We start from the raw sequence: 23,108 nt of genomic DNA, 5'->3' as shown, positions 1-23,108 counted from the left end.
ATTTGACTCATGATTTAGAGTTGGCAGCAGTGATATTTGCACTTAAGATTTGGAGACATTACTTGTACGGAGAAAGGTGTATTATATACACTGACCATAAGAGTCTTAAGTATTTGTTGACTCAGAAGGAGCTAAACCTTAGGCAAAGGAGATGGATTGAGTTGCTTAAGGATTATGACTGTTCGATCGAGTATCACCCAGGCAAGGCTAATGTGGTAGCCGATGTTTTAAGTCGTAGAACCGTATCTGATCTGAGAGCAATGTTTGCTCGTTTGAGTCTGTATGATGATGGCAGTTTGTTGGCTGATTTGCAAGTAAGGCCAACCTGGGTGGATCAGATTAAGGAAAAATAGTTGAATGATGAGTCTTTGATCGCTCATTTTCAACAAGTTAAGGAAGGGGAAACTTCTGAGTTTGGGAGCCAGAAGAGACGATGCAACAGCATTACCCTCATCTGTTTGGATTAGGTAAATTTCGAGGACGAAATTTCTTTAAGGAGGGTAGAGTTGTAACGCCCAAATTTTCGGGAATCATGTGAATGTTGGCATAGGTTTAATTATGTTAGTGGGCCTCTAGAAAGCCCAAACTTAAGATAGAACCCGACAATTTTAGTTAATTTTTGTTCCATAAGAAAAAGGGGGTGAAATTATGAAATAGAACCTATGTGAAAATGTTTGAAAATGCTATAGGCTAAATTGAAGTGGCCAAATAAATAGGAGTGCAAAATAGGAGGATTTGCATGACAAACCTCCCATTTTACATGAAGTGGCCAGCCATCATGTCGTTGTAGACAAAATGTGCACTTGATATCCATAATTTATGGTACAAATTGATACAAATTGATAAAATGTTAGGTAAATGCTTTATGATAATGGGTTAGGTAAATGTTTCATGATAAGAATTTCATGTCTTTTGTATTAAAGAATTAAATGGATGAAATATAAAGTTTTATTAAAAGAAAAAGGGGTGAAAAGAACAAAGTTTTGTCCATCTTTGTTCATCATAGCCTAAAGTTAGAGAAGAGAAAGGAGAGGAGAAAGCTCTTAAATGTTTGGTCACTTGGGGAAGAAAATTGAAGGTAAGTTCATGGTAGTTTGCTTCTATCTTGATGTTCATGAGTTGTTCTTGATTCTACCTTAACTCTTGAAGCATATTTTGGTTTTTGGTTGTGTTGTGAGCATTTGGTCATGAATTAAAATGAAGGAAATGGTTGTTGTTTCATGTTCTTTTGATGAAAAATGGAAGATAAGTGAAGTTGAGCCAAACAAATGAGCATGCATGTGCTTAGATGCTAAGGGGAAAAATCGGCTAATATGTTGTGCTTTAAAATGATGAAATGGAGATTATACTTAATTAAAATCATAGATATGTGATGATTGATTGGAGATATACATGTTTAAAAAAAAAACATGCATGCAAGTTATGTTTGAAAAAGTGATTTGGTAATAAATCTGCTTGGGACAGCAGCAGTAACGTGACTTTGGAAAATCACCATAAATTGTGGGAGATGAATTAGAAGTTGAATAAATTATGTAATTAAATCTTAATGAGTCTAGTTTCAAATGGAATAAACGAGAACATATTTTGAATTCTGTACAATGAGAAATTTGATTCGTAATGAAGAGTGGTCAGATTAGTCAAACAGTAAAACATGGGAAACTTTGAGAAAAATCTGGTATTGATTGGCCAAACCAAAAATTCTAAAAATTTTATGGATATAAGATATTTGAGTCTATTTTCAGGAAAAATTAACGGCACTTGATTTGGAGTTTCGTAGCTCCAGTTATAAATGATTTAGTGACTGTCGCTCAGGAAGACAGCTTGCAGTGAAATTATGATTATGTGGTAAACATTGACAAAAATTTGTTAATGAGTTGCTTATTGTTTTCTTATAAGCTTACTATGATCTATTGGTGTGGTTGGCCGAATATTATAAGGGGTTAATACGTAGTTTGTATTTGAATAGTTAGATTAACGTGTTAGTAATCCAATTGTAGGCGGTTCGTGTGTGGATCTCGTTAGCATATCATCGCAAATAGGTGTGTAACTAACACCCTCTTTCTTAGTCTAGATTGGCAAAAGCCGAAAAGCCGAAATGCCGAAAACCGGTATTTTGTAGATTTGCGAGTGTGCGAATGCTCGTGAGGTAAATCGATTAATGTTTTTGGTAAGCTGCAATGTTTGGACTGCAAAGTGCATGATTTCTGTGCCCTCGATATTTTTGGGCTTAATGGGCCAAAATTGGAATGATGGGCCAACGGGCCCAATTCGGTAAGAACCCTCGGTAGTGATTCTATTAGTACGTGAAAAGTAGGAATATGCATGAAAAATCCTAAAATAGATAAATTACTGAAATACCTTTAAAAGTGAAAAATTTACAGTTTTACCCCTAGGAGATAAATTACCGAAATACCCCTAGGGTTAAATTGACTTAAATGCATGTTTGACTGTTGTTATTTACTGCATGCCATGTTGTTATTATCTGATGCATGGGATTGAGATATTGACGGAGGAAGTACTGAAAGTGGCTTGTCCACGTACTGGAGGCTTTGCCTCAATTTACTGTTAACTGAGCAGCAATGCTGCAACTGTGGAGTGTTGGGCTGGGTGGGTTGAGCTATCCCCACATGGAGTGTATTGCTGGTACGGGTGGAGTGTAGTGGTTGGTGGGTTGAGTAGTCTCCCCAAATGGGCTTGCATATGTTTACTGATGTTGCATGTATTTTGAAATGGGTCTATGGGCCATACTGTTATCTGAATAAGGGGCTAAGGCCTAGTTTATTGTAATCTGAAAAGGGCTCTGGCCCAGTATCACTGTTACCTAAATGGGCTTAGGCCATATAGGCTTGAGCTGACTTGGGCTTTGAATGGGTTTTCCTTACACACTGAGTTTCCCCAAACTCACCCCTTTTATTTTCATCCACGCAGAAAATCCCCAACCATAGTGGACTTGGAGCTGTGAGGGAATTCGGAGTGGCCACCCGTTCTGAAAGTTTGATTTTCTTCTGGTGAACTGGACATCCTTTTATTTACGTTTGAAGTTTTGGGTTTTTAAATGTAATAAGGCCGCTTAATTATTTTTGATGGTTTTAATATGTATTACTAAGATATGTATTACTTATTTTAACTGTTGAAATTGGATAGCTTTAGGGCGCGTTTTCAAAAGCAACAATTGATTTCAAAATAACACGACAACAAATAAAGCTTCCGCAATGAAAGTATTTTCCAAAATTAATCACTTTTCCTAAAAATGACTTAATCAAATCGGTTTCCTAGAAATATCCATGACGTTAAGGTGTGGCAATGGCGGTATGCATGTCTAGGATTGGATCCGAAGGGAGCTTGGTACTTAAGCAGTCTGATGGACTCACCACCTCTTTTCCGGTTTCCTACCTGGTGCACAGCTTCCATTCACTTTAACCTATAATGAAATTATCTTTTAAAACACTAAGTAAGTTTTTCTGGACCAATAATATAAAATGTTTTGAACGCTTCGATGTGGCGTGTCGGATCCGGCCATAACGTCTGGGCCAGGTTTGGGGTGCTACAACCAACGCCGGCCATACCTGCAAAACCAAAGAGACACACAACAGCAGCAGAAAATGGAAGAAAATAATGTAACTAAAGAGGCTATAAAGCCAAATGAAAATTGGTAAAAAAGGGACTTTTGAAAAAAAAAACAACATCAACAGAAAATAAAAAGAGTTTCAAATACAACAATAGTTTTCAATACAAACATACAAAAATCGTGATTCAAACAGCAAAGAGATCCGAATACCATAACCAATATTGAAGGCAAAAAGGTTATATTTTTTCATCGAATCCGTTTCTTTTCTTTTCTTTTTTTTTTCTTTTTTATTCAAATACATCTATATACATATATATATAAAACATTATTTAACTAAAAACAAAAAAATATATAAAAAAATTACCTTTTCGGCCACCGTGTACGGTGGTCGGCGCCGGTGCCGGCGACAGGCCGACGATCAGCCGGTGCCCCCTTCCCCCATCGAAAATTGCCCCGTGCTCCCCTCTCCCTCATTTTTTTCTTTCCCCTCTCCAAATGTTTTTTTTTCCAGATTTTTAGGCTATTTATAGCCTACCAAAACGGCACCGTTTTGGTGTCCAAACTTAGACTAAAAAACGACGTCGTTTTACTTGGCCCGACCCGATTCGCCCCGAACCCGCTTTAGGATCCGCGTGTTTTTAACTCAATGGGATATTTGTACAATTGATCCTTCCGCATTTTTGTTGTTTTAAATTAGGTTTATATTTATTTATAAATTGGCTCTAAAATTTAATCTGATTTGCGATCTAGTCCCTCCGCGCTGCACAGCGTTTTGGTGAAAGGGAATATTTGCTGTTTTAACCCTCCTAAGTTATGCGCGCGTGGCATTTTGGTCATTCCATGCTATTTTATTTCTAATTTCGCCCCAAAAGTGTTGTTTTAAGTTCAATTTAGTCCTTTGGTTAATTTACTGCTTTATTTTTAATTTACTTGTTTTCATTTTCTGTATTTTATTTGTTATAATATTTATATTTGTTATGTTAAATGTATTTATTATATGTCTTTTAAATATTATGTTATATATATATGTATTTTCAATATTGTTGTTATATTTATTATTATTATATATATTTGTTCTAGTATATATGTATATATTTACACGTATAGGTTTATTTTTATTCCAATATCTTTATTATATTTGTTTTTGGTATTTTAATAATATTGTTATATTATTATAATAGTGTATACTTTCATTTATGTACATAGATTTATATATGTGATGTATTTTTGTTATATTATATTGTATTTTAATATCGTTACTATTATAATTGTTAACATAGTGAATGCCTTGTCATATATGTATATGTTTTTATGTCATCATTGTTGATTATCATTAACTTTAATATGTGTCTCATTATATGTCCTTAAATATACATATAGATATATATACATGCAATATTATAATAGTTTTCTTTGACATCATTATCTCCAATATATATATGTTAGGTAAATATTTTAATGTCATATTATATATACATTTTTACACTATGCATAAATACTTTTAACATTATATTTTATATGTATACTCTTAACATCATATTATATATATATCTTGCACAAAATTTTTAATACTTTACTATATATATACCTTTATATATTATATGTATATTTTAGTATTATGTTTTTATATCTATGTTTTAATACCATACTATATATATTATTATATTTTATTACATAATTAGTACCCATGTTTTATTATACATATATATATACTCTTTTATTTGTGTTATTTTCGTATGTCATATTATTCATTTTTATACTCATTATTTTCATTATTGCCACTTATATATTATTATTTGGTGTACATACATCTTTTATTATTATTAGTATATAAATGTATTTTCCTTGTCTATATTGTTCCTAATATATATTGCACATGTTCATTTATACTATGTGTACATGTATCTAGTATATATATATTTAGTATTATTACACATATATCTTTTAGGCATTATACTTTCATACGTCATGTATATATGTCATGTATTATATTTTTGCATATTATCTTATATTATTATTACTAAGTGTATTTTATATTTGTTCATGACTTATTTTTTTTTGTATTATTATTTCTTTTGTAAATATCATTGTTATTTTTTTTCTAATGCTCCAGTGTTCATGTTAATATTTTTCATTAATAATGTCATTATTTGCATCATTGATTTACTTAAAATTCTCACTTTATAAATATCTTTCCCATGTTTTAATCAATTTCAATAATCAAGGCAATGTATCGATTTGACATTAAGTCGTAAGTTTCATCGCTATGTTGGATGAAATTTATCGGCTCGTGTTAAAATGGTATACCCTTATCAAAAACTAAAAAAACTAAAACTAAAACTTCTCGTCTTTGCAATCGGATCACGACTAAATGTTGCATTGAATTCGTATTTTTGAAAATCAAGACAACACATGTTTATACGATACCAATTTTGGGCGTCGCGAGGGTGCTAATACCTTCCTCGCGCGTAACCGACTCCCGAACCCTAATTTTTCTCTGGATTTTAACGTAGACCTAAACCCAGCCTTCTTTTGTTTAAAAAATAGATCTAATAGGTGTCCGATCACACCTATAAAAAAGGGATCGGTGGCGACTCCTTGTTTATTCTAAAATAAAATTTCAGTTTCCAAGTTTTCAATAGATTGCCACAATTAGCGACCCCAAACCAAAAATTTTTACGTCGCTACAGCTGGCGACTCCACTTGGGACTAGTTTTTGAGAGTCAAGTCGAATTAAACGTGTGTTGTCAAAATTTTCAAAATTCCTTGTTTAAATTAATATTTAGTCGTGATCCTAAAATTGTGTTTTTGAAAAATCATGCATTTGCATTGTGTTGTATATATTCTTCTAACTTGTTTTGTCCGGTTGTTTTAAAGCTTTAAATTCTTATGATTTTAGTTTTAGTTTAGTTTTTAAATAAAACGTAAAGGTTTGTGAGTTTCTCCCCCACACACCGTGCACTTGCATTTTGCATAACATGAGCTCTCTACCCGGGCTCCGTCCGTTTAAGTGAAAGTAAACGATATGCCTTCGTGAGTTAACTTGTCCCTCCGCATAGGCTAGTGAATACTTTCGGGTTACATATGACTTATGCTTTCGTGAGTTAACTTGTCCCTCGCATAGGCATAAGTAAATGTAATCCCTCGAATTGAACTCGTGAGCCTGTGATGGGCTACGACTGAGGTTTCGTACTAATCTTAGTAGATGACAGTACGGACAATTTGAGTACCTATCTAGAACCGAAACTACATATAGTGAACCATACGAGCCACCTAACTAGAGCCATGCGGAGCCTCCGTCTATTAATAGTCACCAAAATAAGTACATGGGAGGAACACCTCTTACCTTTTATTTCTTTGACATTTACACTTCTACTTTGATTTTCCGTAATTCATATTTGTTGTACTAACCAAGATATTTGTCTGTGTTCTTATTTTGCATCATGCATTATAGGCATCATATTAGGAAGGTGTTGACTAGAGATTGGTTGCCAAAAAACGGGTTTCTAATGGAAGAGTCAATTATGCAAACAACCGAGAAGAATACCGTAGTTCGGGACTGGTCTGAAAAAACTCAAAAAGAAAAAGGGGATAGTCTAGTGGAGGGATGTATTGCTAATCTGCCCGAGTACGTAACTGTGAATGTTTGCCAGAATAACCTTGAAGATTTGGTCCGGGTTTGGAATCAGTGGGACTCGGACACTAGGGGTATCTTCACCGAGATATATGGAGACATAGCCAATTTGATTGCTGTCAACGTAGACGAATGATTGATCCAAGCCATGGTCAGATTTTGGGATCCGGCTTACCAATGTTTTACCTTCAATCTAGAAGATATGACTCCGACTATTGAGGAGTACGTTGCTTTACTTCGTGTTGAAAATACGCAATTCTATATAGTATACGTGAAAGAGCCTAAGCCGATGACCTTCAAGAAAAAGTTAGTGAGATTGACAGACATGGCTGACGCATGGGCCGAAAAACAAATAAAAAAGAAAAATGAAACCATTTGCATTCCATGGTATTCCCTACGAGAATTGGTTCTGAACCATCCTGACATGTTGAAAAGGGTAAATCTGTTCGCTTTGGCCATTTACGGTTTGATCATCTTCCCGAAAGTCCTTGGACACATAGAAGTTGCGGTGGTGGATTTTTTCAAAAAATTAAAACAAGGAATCAACCCTATCCCGACTATCCTAGCCGAGACCTTCAGATCCTTAAATAGTTGTAGGAAAATGGGGAAAGGACGCTTTATCGGATGCACGCAGTTACTAAATGTCTGGATTTTGAGTTACTTTTAGAAAGCAGAGCGCACCCCGTTCCATATGTTTTCAAAAACATTTGCCTCGTTGGAAGCTTATCTCAAGAAAGAATGGCCAAAGGAAGTCACTGAACAGCATTGGGTCTCAGTTTTTTAGAACCTTCGAGCTGAGGATATAACGTGGAGAGCACCGTGGATACGCCCTTCGGTTCTGCCATACAATGTCGGAGATCAAGATTGGGTACCACTACTCGGGTTATGGGGAGGAGTTGGATATGACCCGCTATTAGTCTAAAGGCAATTTTCTTCGCGACAATTCATACCCGCCACTGGAGGATTGGCACAATCCGAGTTCGCTCTCGCGGGTGAAGGGTATATAAAGAGGGTCCGAGACACTGCAAAGTCTTGGAAGAAAGTTCATCTCATGGAATTGCCCTATATGCTGATACCCTCACCCAAGATTACGACATATGGAGAAAGCAATGAGTGAACAGTCAGCAAATCTCGTCAACGAACTACACCGTCCAGAATCCTTTCTCGGAGGAAATGCCGTCTGAGCTAGAAATGGCAAGACAAGAACTTGAACGAGAAAAGGCCAAGATGTCTCGGGACCTTAGCGCTCTTCAAGAGGAAAACTACCAATTGAAGATCGACATTCAGATTGAAAGATCCAGAACCGAGAAAGTGCAAAAAGAAGTTGAAGTCATGAGAAATGACTTAAGGGACTTCCATCTGGAAAATAAAAAGTTAAGAGGCACAATAAAAAATAGTGGGTTGGGCAAGTCGTCTGCAAAATGGAAAGAAGAAATAAACAACATTAAAGGCGGGATGGAATTTTGGAAAGGAAAAGCGAAGAAAGAGGAGGAAAAGGCTGCGCGGGCTATGATAGAACTGAGGAAGAAGAACTCCGAATATGAAGCTGTGTCTACAGAGGTAATGACTAGTCAATCTAAACGTCAAGAACTAAAATAAAGGATACGAGAGTTAGAAGATATGCTGCAAGATCGTCAACAACAACTAGATAATCTCTTGAAGGCTTTGGAAGAAAAAGATAGTCAGTATGATAGAGATGTTCGTGCTTACGAAGAGGGCCTCCAAGAAAAAGAAATGTAACTTAGCTATTTGATCAATGAAGTTCGTGGGGTAGCCATGCATGTGGTACAATTATCGGAAGAAGCTGAAATTCTTATTTTCCAATTCCCTCCAAGTCGAAAATCAAATATATCAGAGTTCTTAGCACGAGTAAAGAAATACAGCGATATAGCTAGGAAGTTTGTGTAATGGTTGAATCGAAAATGGAAAAATGTTTTCTTTTGATGAAAGAAATGCCTAAATAGGGGCTATCTTGAAATCAACACCAACTTCTTGCATTTCTTTCATGACTAGCATTCATTTGACATTTATGCATTCATTCATTCATTCATTCATTGCATATCCCATAATCGTTCGTTGAGGTTAAAACATACAATTCGCAGTTGTAATACCACGAGACTGAAACCACGTCATTCGTATAGAACGCGTCAACAAGCTAGGGCAATGGAGGCTGAATTCAATGAAAGAATCAAAAGAATGGAAAGAGTTCAGAGGGAATTACAAGAGCAGTTGGCCAATTCGCAGCAAGAGACAAGAGATTTAATGGTGAGGTCTCGAGAAGAATCGCTTGAATAAAGAGACCAAATGGCCAAGATGATGGAGATGATGTCAGCTTTAGTTAAAGGAAAGGGACCTATGTAGAGCCCTGACGTCGAGGAACTTCAATCAAGAGTTAATCATAGTCAAGATCCGCTCTATCCCCCAGGATTCACTCCACCGCATGCCCACACAACACAAAGAGGGTACACCCAAGGGGAACCCACAGACCTGGAGCAACGGGCGGTGCCACCTGCTCATATAGGGCAGGAAGTATTCGTATCAAACTCGGGGGCTAGTCCTGCTGATCTACTCGTTCCAGATTTGGACGATCCAGCAGAAATAGCCAAGTTGAAAACCGTTGTCCACGAGGCTCAAGAGAAGTATAGGAGCTTAGAGGAAAGACTCAAAGCAATAGAGGGTACTGAAGCCTTCTCTGCACTAAGTGCCAAAGAGCTCAGTTTGGTGCCCGATTTGGTTCTGCCTCCGAAGTTCAAGGTGTCTGATTTCGAAAAATACGATGGCACGAGATGTCCAAAGGTGCATCTTGTCATGTTTTTCCAGAAAATGATTGGTTACGTGAATGAAGACAAGCTACTGATACATTGTTTTTAGAATAGTCTAATAGGATCGGCTCTTCGGTGGTACAACCAGCTTAGTAGGGAAAAGATCCGATCCTGGAAAGACTTGGCATCAGCATTCTGTGAGCAGTACAAGCATGTATCGGATATGGTGCCAGACCGGATGACTTTGCAAATGATGGAGAAAAAGCCGTCAAAAACTTTTAGACAGTATGCGCAGAGATAGAGGGACGTCTCAGCCCAAGTGGAACCCCCACTAACAAAAACGGAGATAACAGTTCTCTTTATCAACACTTTAAAAGCACCATTTTATGACAAGCTAGTGGGAAGTGCCACGAAGGACTTTACAGATATTGTAATATCCGGTGAGCTTATAGAGAATACCGTCAAGAGCGGTAGAATGGAAGGTCAAGAAAGTTCAAGAAGGGTAGCGCCCATGAAGAAGAAAGAACTAGAAGCCCATATGGTGGGAATGAGAAGCCGTTATACCCCTAATCCATATCCAAACCAACCCCGACCTCGAAATTACCCTCCTCTGAATTTTTATTATCCTCCTCAGACCCCTTACTACCAAGCAACACCTCCTTCCTACCCCGTATACGCCATGAACAACCAAAGGCTCATCACCACATTCCCACAAAACACTCTACCCGCTCAAAGCCAACCCAGAAATGAGCCAAGACCAACAAGACCCAATCCTGAGAGACCGCAATTCACCCCTATTCCTCTGTCGTATGGGGAACTGTACCCAAAACTCCTGGAGAAGAAATTAATATCTCCCCATTACATGGTACCCCTAAAACCTCCATACCCGAAACGGTACGATCCAAATGCTAGTTGTGCACACCATGCCGGGAACCAGGGGCACTCTACGAAAAACTGTCTGGCCTTCAAAAGGAGAGTTCAAGGACTCATTGATACGGGTATCCTGCGATTTGATGGCACCGGCGGTACATCCGGGAACCCATTTCCAAACCACGCCGAAGGGAATGTGAGCGCAGTGGGAGAGGAGGACAAATGACAAAGTAGAAGATGGGTTTCTGAAATAAGAACACCTCTGCAGAAAATCTGGGAGGTGCTAGTTGAAAAAGGGTTGCTCTGTCATCTTAACAGAGTATTCGAGGGAAGAGAATACAAAAGATCAAAGTTTTTTTGAATTTCATCGTATTGAGGGGCACGACATTCAATCCTGCCAAGAGTTCAGGAGATTACTACAAGATATGATGGACAATAAGGAGATTGGGATTTTTTATAAAGGCGGAGAGGCCGATGGAGGAGAAATATGCGCCTCTGACCATCAATCGTCAGGTTTTCCGTATAGCACCGACTGACCGTTAATAATTTATTACGACGCGAAGAAGGAGCCGGTGAAACCAAAATTGATAATCGAGGTGCCATCTCCTTTCCCCTACAAGGACAATAAAGTAGTACCATGGAAATATGACGTTAATATCGTCACACCTGAAGATGAAAAACCCAAAGCCATGACTGGAAGCGTTGGGGAAGTAGGTCATTTCACTCGTAGTGGAAGATGTTATTCGAAAGAGGTCGAACCAGTGAAGAAGAACAATGACCTGAAACAGAAAGGAAAAGCACCAATGCGTGTGACCGAAGATGAGCATGAAACTGTGCCTGAGCAAGAAGCTAAAAAAGCCTATGGACGAGGAAGAAGCACAGGAATTCTTAAAATTTATTAAGCACAGTGAGTACAACGTGGTGGAACAATTGAGTAAGCAGCCAGCACGAATTTCGGTATTATCTCTGCTGTTAAATTCAGAACCTCACCAGAACGCCTTGTTAAAGGTGTTGAATCAAGCTTACGTGGCAAACAATATATCTGTTGAGAAGCTTGATAGGTGGGTGAACAACTTGAATGCGGATAGTTTTATTTCTTTTAGTGATGATGAAATACCGCCCAATGGTAGAGGCTCAGTGAAAGCATTATATATCACAACCCGTTGTAAGGGCTATATAATACCGAATGTGCTCATTGACAATGGATCGACACTCAATGTCATACTTTTGGCTACACTTTCCAGGATTCCGATGGATTTGTCCTATCTAAGGCCCTGCCATTCTACAGTAAGGGCATTCGATGGAAAAAGACGAGAAGTCATGGGAAAAATCGAGATTCTCTAGAAGTGGGTCCCTATATATATGATGTTAAGTTTCAAGTCATGGACATTACACCATCATACAATTGTCTCTTGGGAAGACCTTGGATCCACTCTGCTGGAGCAGTCCCATCATCCCTCCATCAAAAGGTGAAATTTATCATGGATGGCTGTTTGGTCACCGTCGAGGGAGAAGAAGATATTGTAGCATCTATTTCTACCGACGCACCATACATTGAAGTGAGTAAAGATGCTTTAGAATGTTCCTTCCGATCACTTGAATTTGTCAATGCCACATTCGTCGCTGAGGGAAACAGAATTCCCGTGCCAAAACTGTCAAGAAATACCGGGATGGGTGTCAAACTGACTGTAGGAAAGGGAGCACGAGCGAGAAAAGGTTTAGGGAGATATCTACAAGGAATAGTCAGGGCCTTAAAGTCGGTACATCACAAAGCTCGATACGGTTTAGGGTTCCAACCAGATATGCATCAAAAAAGAAAACAGTGGAAGAAGGATCAGGAGAGAAGGATTGCGAGAACTTTGGGCCGAGAAATAGAATGGGAGCCCATAACGTACCCTCTTTTGTCAAAAACATTTACATCTGTAGGGATGATATACTCCGGACAGGATAATATACAAAGCACGTTGTTATTAATCGAAAGGAGTCTTCAGAATGTTAGTATAAATGTCATTGACAAAGGAAGTGAGACAATTAGAGATGTTTCAATGATACGCCCTTATCCTCCTGGTTTCATGTTGAACAATTGGATTGCTGAGGACCTTCTTGTAGTTTATAAGTCTTCAGAGTAATGCTCAAACATTAACCCTCTATTGTGTCCTTAGATATAATAGAATTCTTTTGTAAGAGCTTGCATTCGCTCTTTATCATTTAAATGAATATCAATGAAGATGCATTTTGTCACGATCTTTTGCATTATCACTAACTTCATAATCATCTTCTCATTTCATAGCCTATCTGTGCATTTGCCTCATACCATGCCATAACATTTCGTTTGTTGGTTCCAATACTTGGATGCCCCTCTATAGTTTCCTTTTCCATTCAACTTTTAGGTGCTTAGATATCAATGGCATGAACAAACCCGTTACGAGTCCTGAAATCGATTTTGAGAAGGCTATTTTTTTAGGAGAATTTGAAGTTAAAGAAAATGCTGAAGATTATGTCTCGTCTTCGACTTGCTAAGAATGGTGGATCAAGAGGATAAATAAAATTTTGCCTCATCAAGTATCTGTTGAAACAATAGTTTTGGGAATTGAAGAAAAGAAGCAAGAAGTGAAGATTGGCACCTCTATTTTAGAGGATACCAGGCATAATTTGATTGCTTTGCTCCGCGAGTACAAAGATGTATTCGCATGGTCATATCAAGACATGCCAGGATTGGATGAAGATGTAGTAGTCAATAAACTTCCATTAAAGCCAGAATGCAAACCTATTCAACAAAATCTAAGACGGATGAGACCTGAGATGTTGTTGAAAATAAAAGAGGAAGTCAAGAAGCAATTTGATGCTGGCTTCCTACAAGCCTCTAAATATCCAGAGTGGGTGGCTAACATAGTCCCGGTACCAAAGAAAGACGGCAAGTACAAATGTGCGTGGACTATCGTGACCTGAATCGAGCAAGTCCTAAAGATAATTTTCCCTTGCCACACATTGACACGTTGGTGGATAACACAGCAAAACATTCATTGTTTTCTTTCATGGATGGATTCTCGGGGTATAATCAGATCAAGATGGCCCCCGAGGATATGGAGAAAACTACTTTCATAACAATGTGGGGAATATTCTACTACAAGGTGATGTCGTTCGGATTAAAGAATGCTGGGGCAACGTATCAGAGGGCTATGGTAACATTATTCCATGACATGATGCATAAAGAAATAGAGGTCTACGTCGACGATATGATCGCTAAGTCCCGAGGGGAAGAAGAGCATGTAGCGAACCTGAAGAAGTTGTTTGATAGACTGAAAAAGTTTCAGCTAAAGCTCAATCCGACCAAATGTACATTTAGGGTTACCTCGGGAAAGTTGCTAGGCTTCATTGTCAGCGAAAGAGGTATCGAGGTTGATTTAGATAAAATAAAAGCCATTCAAGAGTTATCACCCCCGCGCACGTAAAAGGAAGTCATAGGATTTTTAGGGAGATTGAACTACATCACCCGATTCATCGCTCAACTTACCAACCAGTGTGACCCAATCTTTCGACTCCTTCGAAAACATAATCCCGGAGAATGGAATGAGGAGTGCCAAGTGGCTTTTGACAAGATAAAACAGTATTTGTCTAGTCCTCCAGTGCTAGTATCGCCAATGCCGGGAAGACCATTGATATTGTATTTGACTGTGTTCGAGAATTCGATGGGTTGTGTATTGGGGCAACATGACAAGTCAGGAAAGAAAGAAAAGGCGATCTACTACCTCAACAAAAAGTTTACTGAAATATGAGGCAAAGTATTCGTCCATGGAAAAATACTGTTGCGCTCTCGTTTGGGTAGCTCAGAGACTCAGGCAATATATGCTGTATCATACGACATGGCTAATTTCAAAGTTGGACCCAATAAAGTACATGATGGAATCACCTGCACTCTCAGAAAGAATGGCACGATGGCAGATCCTTTTATCGGAATACGACATTGCCTATGTAAGTCAGAAGTCGATAAAAGGGAGCACAATAGCTGACTTCTTAGCAACTCGAACAACAGAGAAATACGAGCCATTGAGATTTGATTTCTCAGACGAAGACTTGATGTGCATTACAGAAAAAGAATGTGAGTCATCAAAAGAAAAGTCATGGAAGATGAGCTTTGATGGCACATCGAATGCCTTGGGGCATGGGATTGGAGCAGTCTTAGTATCACTAGAAGGGAACCATTATCAGTTCACTGCCAGGCTGAATTTCTTCTGTACCAATAACATAGCAGAATACGAGGCCTGTATCATGGGGATTCGTGCAGCAATTGAATGAAACGTCCAAACTTTAGAGGTATACGGAGACTCAGCATTGGTGATTTATCAGATCCGTGGAGATTGGGAAGTGAGGGATTCAAAATTAGTCAAATACAATTATCTCGTGGCAGGACTGATTAAAGAATTCAAAGAAATAACTTTTAATTACTTTCCACGAGAAGAAAACCAATTGGCTGATGCCCTGGCCACTTTAGCTTCAATGTTCAAAGCAAACAGAGAAACAGAAATAATGCCTCTCCAAATGAGCATATATAAAGTCCCTGCACATTGTTTCAGCATTGAGAAAGAGCCGAATGGGCAGCCATGGTTTCATGATATCTTAAAATCCATCAAGAATCAAAGGTATCCCGAACAAACAAATGAGAACGAAAAAAGAACAATCAGAAGAATGGCAGCGGGATTTGTTCTTGATAGGGACATCCTGTACAAAAGAGAAAAGGATCAGGTGCTCTTGAGATGCGTGGATGCTGTTGAAGCTAGAAAAATACTTGAAGATGTCCATGAAGAAGTTTACAAGACACATGCCAATGGTTTCACTATGGCTAGGAAGATTATGAGACTCGGTTATTACTGGTTGACGATAGAAAGCGACTGCATTAGTTTTTCAAGAAAATGCCACAAATGTCAAATTTATGACGATAGGATTCATGTAGCCCCTTCGCCCCTTCATGTCATGACTTCTCCGTGGTCTTTTTCTATGTGGGGCATGGATGTTATAGGGCCAATTTCCCCAAAAGCTTCTAATGGCCACCGATTCATTTTTGTGGTTATTGATTACTTCACAAAATGGATAGAAGCCGCTTCGTTTGCCAACCTGACGAAGACCGCAGTGTGTAGGTTTTTGAAGAAGGAAATCATCTGTCGATATAGTTTGCCTGAAAGAATCATTTCAGATAATGCCATGAATCTGAACAACAAGATGATGAAGGAAGTGTGTGAGCAATTTCAAATAAAGCATCATAACTCATCACCTTATCGCCCAAAAATGAATGGAGACGTTGAAGCGGCCAACAAGAATATTAAGAGGATTATTAGAAAAATGACCGAGACATATAAAGACCGGCACGAGAAGCTACCCTTTGCTCTGTTTGCATATCGCACATCTGTACGGACATCTATGGGAGCAACTTCTTTCTCTCTAGTATATGGAATGGAAGCTGTGCTACCTATCGAAGTTGAGATCCCCTCTCTACGAGTCTTAATGGAATCAAAACTAGAAGAAGCAGAATGGGTTCGAGCTCGATATGACCAGTTAAACCTTATTGAAGAAAAACGTCTGAAGGCAATCTGCCATGGACAGATGTACCAGAAGAGAATGATCGCAGCCCATGATAAGAAAGTACGGCCAAGAGAATTCCACGAAGGAGAACTCGTGCTGAGAAAGATTCTTCCAATACAAAAAGACTTTCGAGGAAAATGGGAACCAAATTGGGAAGGTCCATACGTCGTAAAGAAGGCATTCTCGAGTAGAGCTTTGATTTTCACCGAGATGGATGGAAAGGAGTTACCAAATCCAGTGAACTCAGATGCTGTAAAGAAATATTATGCTTGAAAAAGGAAACCAAGATGAAAACCCAAAAATGGCATCTTAAAAAAAAGAAGAGATCAAGGTGAAAACCCGAAAAGGGCGTCTTGATTAACACGAAAGATTAGGATGAAAACCCGAAAGGGCGTTCTAATGAAACAAACACTGGGCTTAGAAAAGCAAGGCATTTTGAACAGTGGGTCAAACAGCGAGACTACAGTATTTGAAGCATTTTTGGAAAGCTCGAAATCTTCTACGCAAGAAGCCATGCTCGAAAAGATTCTAGATGAAGGAATGTGGAAGAGTTCATGTGTTGAATATCTAGAGCATTTGTATCCGTTGAATGCGATCCCTTTTCTCTTTATGACACTTTTTACTATCATTGATTACCTCTCTTTGTTTGCTACATTTGAAATAAATAAATGTGAAGTAGCTTTTTTGCCCCTACCTAACCATTTTCATGCATCTTATTATGTGTTTATTTACATGATAAATAGTGAAATGACATACTCTAAACAAAAGAAATGTTAAGCATTACTTGGATGAAAATTTGACAAATACAAGAGCCTCAAAGCAAGGACAAAGTTCAACTAGGGACAAAAGAGTGATATCTGAGAAACACAGATTACTCGTGAAACTTGGGGGCGGGTACAAAGCCTGAAGAGAAAGTCAAGAGTCAAAGCAATGAACGCAGATCCAAAAAATCGTGACGAAAAAAGGACATATGACAAACGTGCCTAGGGCGCATAGCATAATCATGTAGGCATAAAGGCATTTAAGACAAACATGTGCATATCATGATAACATTATGCATGAAATATACAAGTACTCTAATATAGCAAGAAGATGTGATGAAAGCTGTACTGAATTAAAGGAAAAGACACCTGAGCTCCACCAGTTGACAGGTTTTGGTATTTTGATGTTTTTATTTCTGCTTTCAGAAATCAACTCATATTGCGAGAGGTGAGTTGAGCCTCGGCTCACATGCTAAGGTATTTCCAATTTCTGTTTTAGTTCATGTTTTCAAAAAATGAACTCATATTGCGAGAGGTGAGTTGAGCTTTTAATTTCTACTTTTGTAAATATCATTGTTATTGTTTTTCTAATGCTCTAGTGTTCATGTTAATATTTTTCATTAATAATGTCATTGTTTGCATCGTTGATTTACTTAAAATTCTCACTTTATAAATATCTTTCCCATGTTTTAATCAATTTCAATAATCAAGGCAATGTATCGATTTAACATTAAGTCGTAAGTTTCATCGCTATGTTGGATGAAATTTATCGGCTCGTGTTAAAATGGTATACCCTTCTCAAAAACTAAAAAAAACTAAAACTTCTCGTCTTTGCAATCGGATCACGACTAAATGTTGCATTGAATTCGTATTTTTGAAAATCAAGACAACACATGTTTATACGAGACTAATTTTGGGAGTCGCGAGGGTGCTAATACCTTCCTCGCGCGTAACCGACTCCCGAACCCTAATTTTTCTCTGGATTTTAACGTAGACCTAAACTCAGCCTTCTTTTGTTTAAAAAATAGATCTAATAGGTGTCCGATCACACCTATAAAAAAGGGATCGGTGGCGACTCCTTGTTTATTCTAAAATAAAATTTCAGTTTCCAAGTTTTCAATAGATCGCCACAATTAGCGACCCCAAACCAAAAATTTTTACGTTGCTACAATGTCATACATATATAATTTTAAGTAATTATATTTAAATTCCATTATTGAGTGGCTTTCTAAATACTTCTTTATAATTGCTGAAATTTAAATGTTTTTTTTTTAAATTTAATAAACCACTACATTGATGCAAGTTTTCAATTGCTAATTCTTTGAATTAAGTTTTAAAGTGCAACAAAAATTTAAATCCTCGTATGAGAATGCGGAATGTAAGTCATCTACTTCACTAGGTGTAGCACCCCAAACCCGGCCCAGACGTTAAGGCCGAATCCGACGTGCCACTTTGAAGTCAAAAACCCGTGTTCCCTTTTTAGTGTTTTAAAAAGCCGACTCTTGTCAAACTAACCAAGTGAATGGAAGCTGGGCACCAGGTAGGTATCCATAACAGAGGAGGTGAGCCATGAAGGCTGCTTAAGTACCAAGCTCTCCGATTGGATCCAATCCTAGACATGCCCACATCCATTGCCACACATGGTTATAACAAGTTGAACTTTCTTTGAGTGATTATCTTTGGTAAATCGAATATTCGTGACGTCGTGTTATTTTAAAAAAAAAGTATCATTTTGAAATCACGCCCTAAGTCTAGCCCATTTGAATTAGTATCAATCAATTTAAAGTTGTTTTTAATAATATAATCCCAGAAAAATCAAAGAAGAAAATAAAGTTAAAATGGCCTTATTACAACCCAAAAATTAAATAGTAATTAAAAATAACTTAAGAAAACCAGTCTCTTTTTCAAACCCAAAAGTATTCACCATGGCCACTCTGAATCCCCTTCGGCTCCAAGTCACCCACATCAAGGCTCACCTGCAAGGTTAAAGAAGGGGTAATTTTGGGGAAACTCAGTGTGTAAAGAAAACCCATTCAAAGCCCAAGTCAGCTCAAGCCCATTGGGCCTAAGCCCATTTAGGTAACAGTGGTACTGGGCCAGAGCCCTTTTCAGATTACAATAAACTGTGCCTTAGCCCCTTATTCAGATAACAGTATGGCCCACAAGCCCATTTCAAAATACATGCAACATTAGTAAACATATGCAAGCCCATTTGGGGAGACTACTCAACCCACCAACCACTACACTCCACCCGTACCAGCCATACACTCCATGTGGGGAATAGCTCAACCCACCCAGCCTAACACTCCACAGTTGCAGCCTTGTTGCTCAGTTAACAGTAAATTAAGGCAAAGCCTCCAGTACGTGGACAAGCGACTTTCAGTACTTCCTCCGTCAATATCCCAGTCCCATGCATCAGATAATAACAACATGGCATGCAGTAAATAACAACAGTCAAACATGCATTTAGGTCAATTTAACCCTAGGGGTATTTTGGTAATTTATCTCCTAGGGGAAAAACTGTAAATTTTTCACTTTTAAAGGTATTTCAGTAATTTATCTATTTTAGGGTTTTTATGCATATTCCTACCTTTCACGTACTAACAGAATCACTACCGAGGGTTCTTACCAAATTGGGCCCGTTGGCCCATCATTCCAATTTTGGCCCATTAAGCCCAAAAATATCGAGGGCACAGAAATCATGCACTTTGTAGTCCAAACATTGCAGCTTACCAAAAACATTAATCGATTTACCTCACGACCATTCGCACACTCGCAAATCTACAAAATACTGGTTTTCAGCATTTCGACTTTTCGACTTTTGCCGATCTAGACTAAGAAAAAGGGTGTTAGTTACACACCTGTTTGCGACGATATGCTGACGAGATCCACACACGAACCGCCTACAATTGGATTACTAACACGTTAATCAACTATTTAAGTACAAACTACATATTAACCCCTTACAATATTCGGCCAACCGCACCTACAGATCATTGTAAGCTTATAAGAAATTAATAAGCAACTCATTAACAAATTTTTGTCAATGTTTACCACATAATCATAATTTCACTGCAAGCTGTCTTCCTGAGCAATAGTCACTAAATCATTTATAACTAGAGCTACGAAACTCCAAATCAAGTGCCATTAATTTTTCCTGAAAATAGACTCATATATCTTCTATCCATAAAATTTTCAGAATTTTTGGTATGGCCAATCAATATAGATTTTTCTTAAAGTTTCCCATGTTTCACTGTTTGACTAATCTGACCACTCTTCATTACAAATCAAATTTCTCATTGTACAGAATTCAAAATATGTTCTCGTTTATTTCATTTGAAACTAGGCTCATTAAGCTTTAATTACATAATTTATTCAGCTTCTAATTCATCTCCCACAATTTATGATGATTTTCCAAAGTCACGTAACTGCTACTTCAAGTGTGGGCTCAAATGATTTGAATCAAACATAGAACTAGAAATAGTTTTGCTACTTTCAGTGTGAAAGCAACAACTTCTCTTAATAGAAACTTGACTAGAAAATACCCATACCCTAAGTCGATTAGTTCAAAGTCCCTTCTCTGGTTCCATAGTTATTTTAGTTTAAACTACAAATAATTGTACCCATCAGATTTTCCAAACACCTTCACCATAATGGTGTTTCTGCAATAACTTCTGATAGTTTCCCGTTCTTCCTCAGAGAGTTTGATATGGATCTCATTTTCTTGGTCACTTTTAGTGACCTCCCTCTTTTCTTCCTCTGATTCTCCATCCATTTGCATATCTTCTAGCTTAGAAGAATCCCGGTCGATAGCTCCCAAATATTGCCCCATTAAGTAATCCTTATTTAAGATTGGCTTTGGGGTCAAACTTCTTTCGACTGTCCCCTGCCATCATCTTTAACCCTTTTGGTATTACGCCCCAGTGTATCTTCTTCCTCTACAAAGAGTTGACGCCATCCCACTTTTCTTTTCACCTTTAAGCCAAACCTGTTTGCATGCAAGATTTTGAACTTAAACTTTGCTCAAATTCAATTGAACCAAGCTAAAGCTCCATTCGGCTCAAATGAGCCCATTTTTACTATTATAATATAATAAACTATTACTTTTAAAAAAACTTATATGTAAAAAAAAACCCCTTAGAAAATTAAAAAAAATAAATTCAGCCCTATATTAAATTTGACCCAATTAAGTCACTGCAGTTAACTACAGTAATCAATTAAGCTCATCCGTTAACAGTTTCCGTTATTGACCACGTTGATTGTTAAAATAAATTGAAGGATCAATTACATGGTGATACATGACAAATTTTTCTTTAATCTAATGTTTTTCCTATAAAATGATTAAAAAATTATTTAATATTAAAAAATATTAAAATTGATATAAACTTATAGAAATTATGAAAACTTATAAATATTATTAACAATATAAAAAATCTAATAAATTCTAATAAATTGTAAAAAAAATTATAAAATTAATAAAACTTATTTAAAATATTTAAAGTTTTGTAAAAACATATTAAAATTCTTAAAAAATAATTAAAAAATTTAAAATATTATAAAAATTATTAAAATTGATATAAACTTATAAAAATTCTAAAAAAAAATTCATAAAAACTTAAATTGGATCGGATTAGCCGGTTGGACTAGATAGACTGAAATTGACAAGGATATCGGTCCAAAGAAATCCAATAGACCCATTGAATTGGGAATCAGACGGTTGAACTAATTTTTTATATTTTTGTAACACCCTACTACTCGACCCGGTCGTTGGGTCCAAGCAATGAGATGTCACATTTCTTGCCGGAGCAACATTGTCAACATTTCATATTAAATCAGCTTGTACAATGACAAACATACACTTCAAAATCTATTTAAACTGAGCATAGATGTACCTCAATTGGAAGTTAGAGCATGAAATAGGACTTTGTAAAATTTCAAAATTAAGGGTTTGGTAATGATACTTGATTGTTTGGTATTGATACCTTATTGAAATTATGGATACCCATTTAACTATCGATACGGTTTTGACATTCTGTTTGTTTAGAAAACTGTTCAAATGGTCAAGTATCGATACCTAATGCCGAGGCATAGATACTTATATTCAGAAGTGGTCAAAAACCTCCTTTGAACTACCTATTTCATGCCTAAACCTTATCACTTCAATCAATATCATAAAGAACCTCAAATATCTATCATAGAACTCACAAATACAAGCATCCAACATACAATACAACTCTAATCATCAAATATTCCATATTATTTTCATATCATAAATCAAAACTTAAGTGAATGCTAACCTACTTGATCAATGTCTATTCAATTCATGTACACCCAATTAATTGCAAGCATCATTTCGTTACCTCATTCTTTACTCTAATATCAAAATGTATACCAAGCATTTCATTCAACTATCTATCCAAATCATATCATTTATCATCCATTCAACTATGGTACTTGTTAACTAACTTACTCATCATCAAAATAGCAAACTCATTTAATGCCCATTTAGTTTACCACCTACCATGTTATATCACTCTGATTTACATTTTAAACATATCACCACACTTAATATATACATGATTGATACTATTATCCATTAACATCACATATGCACCATCTATATCAAAATCCCAAAACATTCATCATCTTAGCTTAATATAAACATAAGACCCCTTAGGTACATGCCACCTAAATTAACAAAACATTACCAACATGATGAGTTTGAGATCACGTCTGGATGCTGATATTGACAAGCGTACATGATTGAAACTTAACTGTGCAAGAAGAAATAAAAACCTACGTTGAGTATGAACTCAATGGTATTTTTATAATCCAGACATTAAATCATATATATAAATAATTTATATAAAGGCATGAGATAAAGATCGGTTCATATACAATTTAATTTCCAGATCATCCTATTTCATTACATTCAC

Source organism: Gossypium hirsutum, chromosome A07 (genome assembly GCF_007990345.1).
Source record: "Gossypium hirsutum isolate 1008001.06 chromosome A07, Gossypium_hirsutum_v2.1, whole genome shotgun sequence".
In the NCBI taxonomy this organism is placed as follows: Eukaryota; Viridiplantae; Streptophyta; class Magnoliopsida; order Malvales; family Malvaceae; genus Gossypium; species Gossypium hirsutum.
This window is presented reverse-complemented; position numbering follows the sequence as displayed.